The sequence below is a fragment of the Acomys russatus genome, chromosome 29, assembly GCF_903995435.1.
Source record: "Acomys russatus chromosome 29, mAcoRus1.1, whole genome shotgun sequence".
NCBI lineage: Eukaryota > Metazoa > Chordata > Mammalia > Rodentia > Muridae > Acomys > Acomys russatus.
Genome location: NC_067165.1, coordinates 6,877,789 through 6,893,108, shown reverse-complemented (window position 1 = coordinate 6,893,108; position 15,320 = coordinate 6,877,789). Strand labels below are relative to the sequence as shown.

The following is a 15,320-nucleotide window of genomic DNA, read 5'->3' as shown; positions in this document are numbered from 1 at the left end:
GTGAAAAGCCAGGCCCGGTAGTACACACCTACCTTCCACTCACTGAGAACACAGGCAAGCAGACCCCTGGGGCTTACTGGCCAGCTAGCCAGCCTAACCCCCTCAGCAAGCATCAGGACCGAAAAGACCCTGTCTCCAAAACCAAGGTGGACAGTTTTGAGGGAACAAAACCCAAGGCTGACTTCTAGCCTCCACACAAATGCACAAGCCAGCGCACCCACACGCATTTGAGTGCTTATAAACAGTGAAGTGAACCCATTGTAGGATATTCATGCAATTTAATAGTATGTGCCAAGCATGAAAGTAACTCATCTGCAACTACACACAAAAATATACAATACTGCTCTGTGAGTTCAAGGCCAGCCTAGGCTACAGAGTGAGTTCCAGGACAGCCAAGGCTACAGAGAACCCTGTTTTAGAAAGAAAGGAAGGAAGGAAGGAAGAGAAAAAGGAAAGAAAGACGGTATATATGCAATACTGTGAATAAAATGTTGGCGGGGGGGGGGGGGCGCTGGAGGGATGGCTCAATGGTTAAGTGCACTGATTGCTCTTCTGAAGGTCCTGAGTTCAATTCCCAGCACTCACATGGCAGCTCACAAATGTCTGATGTCCTTTTCTGGTGTGTAGACGTAGACAAAGTATCCATATATATAATTTTTTTTTTAATGTTGGATGGGCAAGAGAAGCTGGAAAGAAAAAAAAAGCGTGATCTAGATGCTTCCAGAAGGATGAAGAACAAAGGCAAACTGCTCCACATTGTCCGAATCAGAGTGGCAGTGGCTGGAAGGGGAAGTGAGGAAGGCTTTTGAGTAGTGGAACTAGTCTGCATATAGACATGGTGTGCTCATTTTTTTAGAAGTTTATCTAGGATGTACACTTCGGATATCTTAACTTCGCTGTATGTCAATACAGGGTTCTGTGTATTTATGAATACTACCACATGCCAAGCATTGTGTGTTGAACAAACATTTGAAGTGCAATGTACAGGGCAGCAGGACAGGCACACCGAGGACTTAGGAGCACAGAGAAGTGTACCCTGTGTGTGGCAAGGGGGTTCTCCAAAAGATGAAGGTTTTTTTCCAACGAAGTGGGAGCCTACTAAGAAAGAGTGAAGCAGCAGGGCGAGGTGGCACACTTGGGGAGGCAAAGGCAGGCAGATCAATGTGAGTTCGAGGCCAGCCTGGTCTACAGAGTGAGTCCAGGACAGCCAAGGCTACACAGAGAAACCCTGTCTCAAAAAAACAAGACAAAACAAAAATTCCCACATAAATTGGCAGAACTGTGCTACATACAGAAGCTACCAATCCCCGTGTGCTTGATCGCTGTCTCACACTACGCAGGCCATTTGGTCATAGACTACATCTCTGATTGGGTATTTAAACAAAGGAAAAGCATGACTAGATATTGTTTGTTTGTCTGTTTTTGAGACAGGGTTTCTCTGTGTAGCCTTGCCTGTCCTAGACTCGCTTTGGAGACCAGGCTGGCCTCAAACTCACATCGATCCACCTGCCCCTGCCTCCCAAGTGCTGGAATTTAAAGGCCTGCGCCACCACACCTGGCTATGACTAGATATTTTATTCATCTGGGTTTTGGTTTCCTTTGGACAAAATAGGCTCCTCCTATTTTGGAGCCCAGGCTGGCCTGGAACTCACTATGTAAGCCTACGTTAGCGTCATACTTTCAGCAGGCCCTCAGACTCCGGTTTAAATGATTCCAACCCCCGAATGTGTGTGTGTGTGTGTGCGTGTGTGTGTGTGTGTGTGTGTGCGTGTGTGTGTGTGTGTGTGTGCGTGTGTGTGTGTGTGTGTGTGTGTGTATGTACATCTATATACACAGTTCATGAGCATTGCTCTTAAAGGTCTCTTGCTTCCCTTACCTATTCTTTCCCTTTTGTCCCTTCTCCTCACCCCTAGAGGGACCACCTTCTTCTTCTTCTTCTTCTTCTTCTTCTTCTTCTTCTTCTTCTTCTTCTTCTTCTTTTTCTTCTTCTTCTTCTTCTTCTTCTCCTCCTTCTTCTTCTTTTTCTTCTTTTTTTAAAGATTTATTTATTTATTTACTGTATGGGAGCGCTCTATTTTCATGTACACCGAAGGTGGCATCAGATCCCAGTATAGATGCTTGTGAGCCACCATGTGGTTGCTGGGAATTGAACTCAAGACCTCTGGAAGAAAAGACAGTGCTCTTAACCACTGAGCCATTTCTCCAGCCCCTAGAGGTGCCTTCTAATGCATTTGGTTGTGTGCTCTTTCCTCTGCATCTTCATTAAGTGTGCTGTTTAGTTGCTCCTCTCCTCACTGTGACAATACCTGACATAAGAAGCAACTTAAAGGGAGGAAGTTTTTTTTTTCCTTCTCACCATTTTAGTAGGATTTCAGTACCCAATGGCAGGGAAGACATGGTAGGTAACACAGGAAACAGAGAAAGCAAGCCAGCCTCTAATGACTTACTCTACAAAACAGGGCTAACTTGCCCAGGTTCCATGGCCCTCCAAATAGCTTCACAAGCTGGGGACCAAGCTTTCAAACATGAGCCTGTTAGGGACAGTTCAGATTCAAACTATGATGTGCATATGGGCGTTTTGTGTTCACATAAATGATATAAGGCCATCTGTCTCCTTTTACCTCCACACTCTCTTTCCAAGATCTAGCCCCACTGGGAGGCATTTCCAGAAAGCGCTCTGCCCTGCAGTGGAGACTTCAGCCACTTCCTCAGTTTATCTATTAGTTTGTGGCTTGAACTTGGGCAAATCTCTTCCTCTGTTTGGGGCTCAGCTTCCCCATTTCAAAAATCAGAAGTCCTCCCTTCGGCCTTCCATGCAGCTCCCCTTATTTACAAGCAGGACGCTCTGGTGAAAGTGGAAGTGACTCCATCAAGGTCCCAGGACACTTATCAGCAGCTCAGCTCAAATTGGCCCACATTTATTGAGTGCCAGGCATGGTGCTAAGTGCTTTAGGTACTTGAATAACTGAGCCTGCTGAGTCCTTCCCCACAGGGCTCTAGATAGAGCTGTGTTAATTTTCTGAGAGCAGGTACCTAGAGAGGCTGTGGGGCACTGGCCAGATGCAGGAAAGGTGTTAGTAGGAGTGATTTTAGCTAGAAGGTAAGACAATGCCTCCACTACCCAAGCTTGGCCAAGCTGAGCCCATTCCTTTTTATTTGCAGTAGATTGTCTATTGCTATAGTATTAACGTCATCTGGTGGATCTGACAGAGTAGCCACCCTTATCTGTGTTCTTGCCTGACATCATGCAGTTGTTGCCAAACCATAAATAAAATTTTATATCCTCCTTCATTAATAGAAACATGAGCAGCTACTGCTGACTATTTACTCTATGCTAGACACCAAGCACTTCATATGTGCTAACTTACTTATTCTTTATTACAATCCCAGGAGGCAGGAGCTAAGTTTTTGTTTTTGTTTTTTTTTAATATTTTAAAAATTTATTTATTATTATGTATACAGTGCTCTGCTTGCATGTACACCTGCAGGCCAGAAGAAGGCGCCATATCACATTACAGATGGTTGTGAGCCACCACGTGGTTGCTGGGAATTGAACTTAGGACCTCTGGAAGAGCAGGCAGCGCTCTTAACCACTGAGCCATCTCTCCAGCCCCAGGAGCTAAGTTTTTTAATCCACATTTTAAAAATAAGTAGACAGAAGTACAATTATAGTTCTTATCCTAGGTCAGTGGGTTTCAAGCATTTTTTGGTTTTTGTTTGTTTGTTTGTTTGTTTGGTTGGTTTGGTTTGGTTTTGATTTTTCGAGACAGGGTCTCTCTGTGTAGCCTTGGCTGTCCTGGACTCACTTTGTAGACCAGGATGGCCTCAAACTCACCACAATCCACCTGCCTCTGCCTCCCAAGTGCTGGGATTAAAGCCACGCGCCACCAAAGCCCGGCATCAGGCGTTTTAAATAAAACCACAAAACAAAAATAAAACAAACAGAAAAGTCGTTTCATCAAACTTTACAGTATTTTACTAACCCCATGACATGAAACACCCTGAAAATTTTCTCTTTCTTTTAGCATGTGTGCTTGTGTGCATGTGTGTGTCAATATGCAAGCATCTATGGAGGTCAGAGGACAACTTACAGGAGTAAGTTCTTTTTTTCCACCTTTAAGTACCGGAATCAAACTCAGGTGGTCAGGCTTGGCAACAAGCCCTTTTACTCACTGCACCATCTTGCCAGCCCCAAATTTTCTACTTAATTATTTTTCCCCAGGACGGTGTGAACCACTAAATTAATTCCATGCCCTACTAATAAGCTGCTACTTACCATCTGAAAAATAATGCCTTAGATGTTATATTACCAAATACACACCAAAAGTATATGGCATTCCAAATCCTGATCCTTTGTTGTATATGTGGGGCTGAGAATTGGACAGGCTCTCCACCACCACATCCCCTAAACTCCACAACACACTCTTTAACGTGAAACGTTCACACCCTGAGACCCTCTATATTGGGGTCCTATGCCACAGCACACAGGCACATAGGTGTTGCTGGAGTCTTAGTCATGGCTGCCCCTTAGAATGGCCTGGGAGATTTTAAAAGCATAACACTGAGATCCTATCAGACTTCCTGAGTGAACTGGTGAAGCCTAGATGTAAACATCTTTTTAAAACTTCTAGATGAGTCTGTGAAGCAGGCAAGACTGGAGCAGGGAACTACTGAGAGACGCTCAGAGAGAGGCTGGTGGCTTGGGTTGCTTTTGTTGTTGTTGTGTTGTATGTGTGTATGTATTTTGGTTTTTAAATTCAAGGTCTTATTCGTACCTCCAAGCTGGCTTCAAACTCACTAAACAGCATAAGATGGCATAATTTTGTTCTAAATGTGACTTCTTTTTGGGGGCAGTGGTGGTGGCAGAGACGAGGTTTCCTATTACTCAGCCTGGCCTTGAACTCACTATTTAGCTAAGACTCCTGACCTTCTCACTGGGCCCCGAACCAAAGCTTCATGTGCACCAACCAGGGGAGTGTTTCAGCATTCATCTACACTCGGTGGAATGTAGGTTTTCTGCTGGCTACCCTCTGTTGGTTAAGGTTTTTCTTTAAACTATGAGGGAGAGTACAGCCAGAGGCATCTGGAAGGGACCAGAGTGGGGGGAGGGGGGAGAGAAAGAGACAGACAGACAGAGACAGAGGAGAAGGCCAAGAGAGACCCAGAGAGTGTGTGGCTAATTGGCAAGTTTTATAGGAATCAGAAGTTGGAGGCAGGGAAGGGGGGAAACCCCGGGGTTTAAGGTTGGAGGCGGGGTGAGAAGTGCAGAGGCGCAGAGGCGCAGAGGCGCAGAGCCACAGGCACTGAGTGAGGCAAGCAGACACTTTGGTATGCTAATAGGCCGCTCAGTTAGCCATTTGTCCTGAGTTTCTGGGACTTGACACTATCCAGATTGATGACAGTAATTGATTCCTCTTCTCTCTGCCTTTTCCTTAGATTCAAACCAGAGCAGCCTTGAAGGTGGTTAGACAGGAGGGAGGGTAAAACAGGAAATGACTTCCCTGGGTATGTCCCCGCGGGTAGGACCCTGGCTAGCTGAGAATCTCCTTCGTGGTAACTAACTTCACTACACCAAGTTTAGGTCAAGGGTTGTTAACAGCTCAGCTTCCTGAATTATGCCTGCCGTCTACCTACGTGTTTGTAATCAGTCTCTTTGTTGTTGCTGCTGGGTTTTTAGTTTGTTTGGTTTGTTTTTGGCTTTTGGTTTTTTGAGACGGAGTTTCTCTCTGTAGCCAAGGCACCAGCACTCGCCAGTCCCTTTGTAAGTAAACCTCTATCATAAGAGCTTCCTGTTTAGGCTCTGACTAAAAAATCCTATAATCAGGGGAGAAGCCTGCCCTAAGGAGAAGGGAGGGAAGCCAGGAGTAGTTGTGCATACCTTTAACCCCAGCACTTGGGAGGCAGAGACAATTGGAGCTCTGTGAGTTCAGGGCCAGCCTGGTCAACAGAGTGAGTTCTAAGATAGCCATGTCTACATGGTAAGACCTAGCCTCGAAAAAACAAAGCAAAAACAAATGAAACAAAACAAACAAGAAAGAGAGAGAGAGAAAGAAAGAAAAGAAGCAAATAAACATAAGAGAGGGACAGAAGTCAGAGTTGGAAGAAAAGTATTTTTTGTTTGTTTGTTTGTTTTGCTTGATTCCCTTCTTTGAGGACCCAGTGTTCAGTTTTCCACCTTAATCTTTTTAGATTTGTCAGCAGCATTTGACTAGTTCATCGCTCTCCACCCTGGAACAAATTAGTCAGCTCCTTGGCCTCCATGACGACCATATTCTGGGTTGCTTTGCTCTCCCTCTGGCTAATCTTCTCCACCTCTTCTGGTTCCTACTCTTTTCCCTGATGTCTTCATCTTCCTGGTGCCGAATGTTGACGTCCCAAAGACTGCCCCTTGCCTGTTCAGTCTGTCTATACCAACTCTCCATCTTCCTTCAGTCTTCTGACTTTAAATATTCTGCATGCTGTCCACATCCAAACTTTAGCTCTGCCTTAGGGCTCTTCCAATCCTACACTTCTGAATCCAGCCTCAGGACACATAAGAATGCTGACTTGAGCCAGCTTTGAATATCAGATGTTATATATTTTAAGGACTCTTATAACTCTCCTATTAACCATAGCTATTACTAAGAATTAAATTATACAAATGAAGCCAGGCAGTGGTGGCACAAGCCTTTAATCTCACACTCGGGAGGCAGAGGCAGGCGGATCACTGTGACTTCAAGCCCAGCCTGGTCTACAAAGCAAGTCCAGGAGAGCCAAGGCTATACAGAGAAACCCTGTCTCAAAAAACAAACAAACAAACAAACAAAATTATACAAATGGAACAAAGATAATTAGGGATACAGCTCAGCACTAGACACACACATGAATTTTTAATAAGGAGTACTGTACATTTATTATTTGTATGACATATCTCACTATCAGTAAACTTACATATGTACACACACGCCCCTCATGCACACTCACACCCACATACATGCATGCCATTCTTTTTCCTCAGCAGCTAGTTGTTAAACATTTACTAGCATGCCACCGCTAATAGGTAACTTGAATTTAGCTTGTCCAAAACTGACCTCTTGACTGTCCACTTCTGATCAATTGCCTTTGTAGCCACTCTTTTTCCCCAATTAAAGGGACTTTATACTTCCTGTTACTCTATCCAAAACTTTTAAAATTTATTTATTTATTTATTATGTCTACAGTGCTCTGTCTGCAGGCCAGAAGATGACATTAGTTCTCATTATAGATGGTTGTGAGCCACCATGTGGTTGCTGGGATTTGAACTCAGGACCTCTGGAAGAGCAGACAGTGCTTTTAACCGCTCTATCCAAAAATTTTAATGTCATCTCTGACTCATCTCTATATCCAAACTATAAGAAATACTTTCCCAAGCTGGGTGGCGGTGCACACTATTAACCCCAGCATTCTGGAGGCAGAGGCAGGTAGATCTGTCAGTTTGAGGCCAGCCTGGTCTACAGAGTGAGCTCCAGGACAATCAGGGGTACACAGAGAAGCTCTGTCTAGAAAGGAGGGGGGACTTTCCCTCAAGTCTCAAAATATATTCAGACTCTGATTCTGCCACTCCCGAGACCCTGCACAGGAGAGTTGCTTGGCCTCCTAACTAGCTTCTTCAGGACCACCAGAGTGGCTCTGATGGAACACTAGAAGCACTGCTTTCTGGTCTGGGAATGTAGTTCAATGGTAGAGTGCTGTCTGCCACATCCAGGCCCTGGGTGCAACCCCTGGCAGCTGGAATGCACAAAAAGAAGAAATGTCAGTTCCCTGTTTATGACCCTTGGAGGAGAGGGAGGGCTCCCATCTCACTTAGAGGCACAGTCTCCACAGTGGATGATATGAGGCCACAGTATCTGCCTGCCCATCCCCATTACTTTTCTGATGTCATTCATCTCATTCTTGCTGACTGGCCTCTTAGCTGTTCTCCAAACATACCATGCATGCTCTCACCTCAGGGCCTTTGTACTTGCTGTTTCCCCTATCTGGAATATTCATCTCCACATTCTTTTGGGGGGGGCGGTTCAAGACAGGGTTTCTGTGTTAGCCTTGCTGTCCTGGACTCGCTTTGTAGACCAAGCTGACCTCGAACTCACAGTGATCCGCCTGCCTCTGCCTCCCGAGTGCTGGGATTAAAGGCGTGCGCCACCATGCCCAGCTCAGGATCCTGTATTTTGGGATGGAGACATGTAGAAGGACCCTAATGAGGCTAGGAACTTTGAACCCTCAGACTCTCGAAGGTTGATCTTACCTGAGAAAACAGTCTCTCCGCTCTCAGCAGAAGTCGTACTCCTACCTGCCAGAACATTGCCCTTTCTACCTCTGAACAAGGAAACTAATGCTTCGCTGTCTGGTAACCCACCAGCAGACTTTCCCTAATGGAGATGCCAGGCGAGATAATGCTGATATCTGTCAGGGCCCACCTACGGTTGCCTATGGACCTACGGCCAGACTAAAGGCTAAGCAGGCTCCTACAAAGAAATTAGAAGGTACAGTCCGTGAGGAGGCATGCTGCACTGCTAAACAGCTTAGTAAGTTTGCTAATTCTTCCAAGCAGAAATCTAGGGGACTGCATGTGGGAATGGATTTCAAAGGTGTGGGCTAATGGTGGAAGGAACGTAAAACTGAATCAGACTGAGTTCACTGATATGGGTCTACTGTGTGGAGATTCTAGGTTTAATATAGAAGCTCACACATTTTATAAAGGTTTCAAAAGTTTGCTTGAACGGTTAGCTGAAGCACTTGTCAAAACATGGCCTCCTGAAAAGGAATTGGAGTTGTCACCCTTTTCATTGTGCCAGACCTTATGGTTGAAAATGCTGCTCTTGGGCTGGAGAGATGGCTCAACAGTTAAGAGCACTGACTGCTTTTCCAGAGGTCCTGAGTTCAAGTCCCAGCAACCACATGGTGGTTCACAACCATCTATAATGTGATCTAATGTGCACTGTATACATAATAAATAAATAAATCTTAAAAAAAAAAATGCTGCTCTTCAGTCAGATGAACCAACAAAAGCAAGGTGAGTGTAGTCTTCGGAAAGGGCAGCATAGACAAAGCAATGTCCATAGTGGCCTAACCCTAATGGCCAGCACAGGCAAAGTGAATTCTATGGTTGCATGACTCACATGACCTTTGGTACTTGCTAATCAATCATGAGTTTCCAAGTATGAAATAGATAAGACACCTACTGTATTTCTGTTTGATTTGATAAACAGAAACAATTCTCAAACAAAAGAAAGAGTCCATTGGATCGTGGCAAGAAAGAATTTCGGCCTGTAAAGCAATTTCCAGACCCAAGTCAGTTTGCCAACCTAGATGCCCGTGAATGAAGGGATGGCAGGTTCCCCTGAGGAAGGAGTCTGATGAAATACCTAAAAGTTTTATGTTAGCCTTTCTCCAGTCCTTCCCCAGAAGGACTTATGGATGTTTACAAAGGTAACTGTACGCTGGGGGAGAGGAGACAATCAGATGTTCTGGGGTCTCTTGAGTACTGGTTCTGAGCTAATGCTGATTCCGGGAGAATGGGAGAAACACCATGGCCCTCCAGTTAAAGCAGGGCCTTATGGAGATCAGGTGATTAAAGGAGCTTGGCTGAAGTCCAACTCACACTAGGTCCATTGGGTCCCTGACATCACCTTGTGGCTATTTCCCCAGCTCCAGAAGGTATAATTGAGAGAGAGAGAGAGAGAGAGAGAGAGAGAGAGAGCGAGAGGGAGAGAGACTGACTTAGAAATTGGCAGAAATCTCACTTTGGTTCCCTGACCTGTAAAATGAGGGCTATTATGCTTGGAAAAGCTACATGGAAGCCTTTAGAGATGCTTCTGCCAAAGAAAATAATGACTCAAAGACAGTATTGCATGCCTGGAGGAACTGCAGGGACCAGTGGCACCATCACAGACTTGAAAAATGCAGGGCTGGTGGTTCCCACCACATCTCCCACTAACTCTCCCCGACCAGCGCAGAAGACAGATGCATTGTGGAGAACAACGTTTGACTATCGAAAATTCAATCGCCTAGGAACTCCAAAAGCAGCTGCTGTGCTGACTGAGTGTGGTGTTCTTTCCTGCAGCAGGTGAACACATCTGCTGGTACGTGCCATGCAGCTGTTGATCTAGTAAATGCCCTGTTCTCGGCATCTGTACATAAGGTTCCCCAGAAGCCATTTGCTTTGAGTTGGTGTGGTGATTCGAATAGGTATGGCCTCCATAGACTACTGGATTCTTGGGCCTTCCATTGGAAGACAGGCATGGTTGGACTACCTGGATCACAACCCATAAGCCATTAGTATAAATTGTGTGTGTGTGTATGTGTGTGTGTGTATTCATTCAGTCAATTCTGCTCCTCTAGAGAACACTGACTAATACACATATACACTAATAATAACTAATAATAGAAAGAACGCAGATGGTAGGAAATAGAGAAAGTCTTGAGTGAATGAAGTCCTGAGTGAGGGTGTATTTTGGCATATGCAAGGCCTGGCATAAGCAAGGACTCTGAGACCAAATAGCCCATGGAAAATTGGCAAAGCCATTGCCTTATGGACCAGGCTGGAGAGGGATGTCAGAGTTTTCCATGGGAGTCTATGTTTATGAACCATTGACTAGTGCAGCTCCCGCCTCCAGGATGTTAAGAGCTTGAGACTGCTGCCTATAGAGACCTTCTAGGAGACTGATAACTCTTCTCCCTGTGCCGTACCTAATAAACGCGCTAAGGTTTCTGGTTGCACTGATTGCAGTAGTGTTAAAACAAAAACAAAAAATACATACCAAAAAACAAACCAAAACAAAAACCCCACCATCAAGCCGGGAGTGGTGGCGCACACTTGTAATCCCAGCACTTGGGGAGGCAGAGACAGACCTCTGTGGGTTTAAGGTCAGCCTGGTCTAGAGAGTACAGGACAGCCAGGGCTCTGTTGCAGAGAAACACTGTCTTAAAACAAACAAACAAACAAACAAACAAAGCCGGGCGTGGTGGTACATGCCTTTAATCCTAGCACTCGGGAGGCAGAGGCAGGCAGATCTCTGTGAGTTTGAGGCCAGCCTGGTCTACAAAGTGAGTCTAGGACAGCCAAGGCTACACAGAGAAACCCTGTCTCAAAAAACCAAACCAAAACAAGACAAAAGAAAAAACAACAACAAACCAAAAAAGCCAAAAGCCAAAACACAAACAAACAAACGAACAACCCATCACCCAGGTTCACTGTATGTGTGTTTGTGTGTCTGTCCCTTCTGCCTTCCATTGCCAGCCTGAGCCAAAGTTCTAGGACCCAAGCAAGCTACGAGGGACGGGGCAACAAACAAGACCACAGTCTCTCTTCCTCAGGCACAGTGCTTCTCTACCCTGTTTCTCATGACCTATTATACGTTTCAGTTTTCAGTCCTTTCTCCTCCCATTGGAATGTAAATTCAATTATTTTATTTTTTTCATTATACTAAAAACTCTTACTATAGCTCCAAATCAGACACTCAGCAGTCTGATAAACGAATATTGTGAGCATCTTAAAATACCTATGAATAAGGTCTTTGAGCTTATTGTAGGAGAAGAGGAGGAGTAGGGGTCCTTAGCCTGAGTCCCCAGCTCTTCCAAGTGCTCTGCTGAAATTTGGTGTGAGTTGTTTGTATCTGTCTTTGAGTCTCCCAGTTGTTAGATGCGCCATCCGAAAATAACTGTGCTCTTTTAAGAACACCAGGAAGATGTACCAGGCTGAAAATGAAGTGACAAATTACATTCTGTTGGCTAAAATCAACAGCAGCCCTTATCAGATTCTGGCATGGACACGGAGCAGAAGTCACCAGGAGGTTTACAAAAGCCTCTCGTGTGTGAAAAAAGGACACAATGGCAATCCAGGCACAGGCCTTCCTTGGAGGTGCTCCCAGCCTGGTGGTCAAGGCAGCCATGGAAACAGGACAGCTATGCAACTGTTTTCTGTCAGCTCAACTGTCTATGCTATTAAGATCTATCACAGGCCTCAAGGCTCCCACAAGATAGGGGTAGGGAGGTAAAAGGGAAGAGACACTTGCTTGGGCCCCCTTCTCTCCTGGAGCACCTTTGTCCTGTACCCCACCTCTGCTGGCAAAGTCATCTGCTCCTGAAAAGGGAGGCCATCTTCGTGGTGCAGAAAGAGTACATAATTCTGAAATCTGGAGGCCTGGTGTTCAAATCTTATCATGTGACCGTGTGTTTGGCTTCAAGTCTTCCAGCTACTGCCTACAGAGTGATGTGGCACTCACAGCTTTCCCCCAGCTGACCCCTGAAGCCTCTTCCAGATTCATCTGTTCCACCCCCATGTTACCTGAAACAGCCAAGCCCTCCCTTCAGGCTCTGTGCCTTCATAGTCACTGCTCCCTGACTCTGACACCTTTGCCTAGTGTAAATGTTGTTTTATATCCACAGATGAGGGCATGAGATGAAAGCCATACCCAAGCTTTACATATAGATGGCTTGGAGGGAGACCAGACTCTTTATATCTAACTATCCCTAGGCCTGGGCCTGGAAGCTTCTAGCCTCTGTACAATCTAATCTTCGGGGCAACCCTGGACCTTGGCGGTTTCAGCTTCTGACGTCCATCTGTTAACCTGGGCCTAGAATGTTTTCAGCCTCTGAGACTTACCGCTGAATAAGATCATCCTTTCTAGTCCTTTTTAAACTCTGACTGGCTGGTTCAATTCAGCTATTCTGGCTCAAAACTTCTCTCCAAGCTGACTGATTCAAACTGGCTTTTCTCCGCTTCTCACTGAATTGCTCTGCCTGGAAAAACTGCCGCCCAACTCCACAAACAGACGTGCATGAATGTAGCTGAATTACACTGAACTGTGTGGTGTTGACTGCACAACTCTACTTTTCACCTGTACTGTACTCTTCTCTGTACTGGATTCCACAAACAACCCCACCTCTCTCTCTCTCTCTGTCTCTCTCTGTCTCTCTCTGTCTCTCTCTCCTCTCAAATAGCTCTTAAATAGCTTCTCTTTCCTCTCTGTTTTTGTGACAATTGGGCCTATCCCATCTCTGTCAAATATTTCTCTGATTCGTCACTTTGTCTGCCCCTCAATTAGACATCATTGTTTGGGATAAAAGGTGTGTCATATCTACTCCAGCCAGAGGGATTACGGATGTGTACTAAGGGCATGTCTATTATATTCCAGATGGATCACACAGACCTAGGTCTTTGGATGTGATCCCTTGCCAGAGCGGCCAAATTGCTGGATTAAAGTCTACACTTTAATCCGAGAGGCAGAGGCAGAGGCAGGTGGATCACTGTGAGTTCGAGGCCAGCCTGGTCTACAAAGTAAGTCCAGGACAGCCAAGACTACACAGAGAAACCCTGTCTCAAAAAAACCAAAATAAATAAATAAATAAAATTCGTCTACAGCTCAGCCTCCTCCTCAGCTTTAGCAGTCTCGTTCCTCTGTGAATGCATGGCTCTGCTGTCACTGCAGATGGGCCTTAAAGCTCCACGGTTTCCTCTCCCCCAGCATCTGTCTGCTCTTGTCTTTTCCTGTCTGCACACCACAGGAAAGCTAGAAGGATCTGTCTGCAACACATAGGACTTACTAGGATGCTTAAGATAGCAGAAACAAAGAACAAAACTTCGTTTCTTGGTTTAAGGCATACATACATACATACACACACACACACACACACACACACACACACACACACATATATATATATATATATATATATTTTTTTTTTTTGGTTTTTCGAGACAGGGTTTCTCTGTGTAGCCTTGGCCATCCTGGACTCACTTTGTAGACCAGGCTGGCCTCGAACTCACAGCGATCCGCCTGCCTCTGCCTCCCAAGTGCTGGGATTAAAGGCGTGCGCCACCACGCCCGGCATATATATATATATATATATATATATATATATATATATATATATATATATATATATATATTTTTTTTTTTTTTTTTTTTTTTTTGGTTTTGTTTTTCAAGACAGGGTTTCTCTGTGTAGCCTTGGCTGTCCTGGAACTCACAGTGACCCACCTGCCTCTGCCTCCCAAGCACTGGGATCAAAGGCATGTGCCACCACGCCCGGCATAATTTTTTTTTTTTTTTAATGATTATATCTCACTATGGAGTCACAGCTGGCCTGGAACTATATAGACCAGGTTGACCACTAACTCAGAGATCTGCCTGCCTCTGTCTGCCAAATGCTGGGATTAAAGGTACTGGCTACCATGCTCAGCAACCCTGTAAACTTCACTGTGGCCCACCAGGCTGTGTGACCTCACTCCTACCCCCCCCCCCCCCCACTACCACCACCGCTCTGCTCTTCCCGGTCCAGCCAAAGAGGCCTTTTGTGTGCCCAGTGTATCATGTTTCACTCTCCCTGGAGCCCTTCACACGATCTTCCTGCTTTTACCTGAAGAATTTGTCAGAGTTCAATTCACACCTCCTTTCGTCCCCCCCCCCCCCACTTTTGTTAGGTGGAACTTGCCACAACAGTAGCTGTAGAGTTAACTGTGATTTCTTTTCTTTCTTTCTTTCTTTCTTTCTTTCTTTCTTTCTTTTTCTGGTTTTTCAAGACAGGGTTGCTCTGTGTAACAGCTCTGGCTGTCCTGGACTCTCTTTGTAGACCAGGCTGGCCTCAAACTCACAGAGATCTGCTTGCCTCTGCCTCCAGAGTGAACTGTGAATTATTTAGTGTCCTGCTTCCCTCTGAAAAGGGACCACACATCTTGAGCATTGCTGCACAAGAGACACCTGGAGCTGAACTTGGCATAGAACAGGTACTCAAGATGTGTATTAACTCATACTCTGTCACCATTGGATACTCGGCCCTTTTGTGGGTATCAAAGAGGTTTTTCTGAGCCTGGGAAACACTGTAGTGTGCTGTCCAGATCTCCTGTCCCTAAAGACTTGCAATTCCAGCTGCTAGCCATGCTAGTGTCCACAAAAAGCCTTTAACTGTCCGCTGTTCCAGACATGGTCTTTCTTGGCTCCTGTTGCACCACCTCTCAGGAGACACTAATCCAGTGAGTGACTGCACAGCCGTGTAAAGGCCTGCTACCTCAGTCTCTGCTCGCTGAACCAAGATGATCCCAAAAGCAGTCTTTCCGCACTTTGCGAATCTAAACCGCAGGGGATTCTGGTCTCCCTTGCCCTCTCTGACCGTTCAGCTATCAAAGCATTTTCTATCATTTTTTCTGTCACAGTCCAGTACTCCCAATTCTACACTGACTAGGTGTATTCCGGTAAAGAAATTGAGGCCCAGAGTGGTGGAGCGATGCGCCTAAGGCCAGGCACTAGAAGCTGATCTTATACACAGGTTTTTCTCCTCTCTCGCCCTATTAAGTCGCTGCATCC

The 15,320-nt window shown here is 45.5% G+C and overlaps 1 long non-coding RNA gene across 1 annotated transcript in view; it reads right to left on the bottom strand.

Moving 5' to 3' along the window:
• The window catches only part of LOC127211723 (uncharacterized), a 50,585-nt gene that overhangs the window by 11,649 nt on the left and 23,616 nt on the right, over positions 1-15,320 (bottom strand). The window lies entirely within an intron of this gene.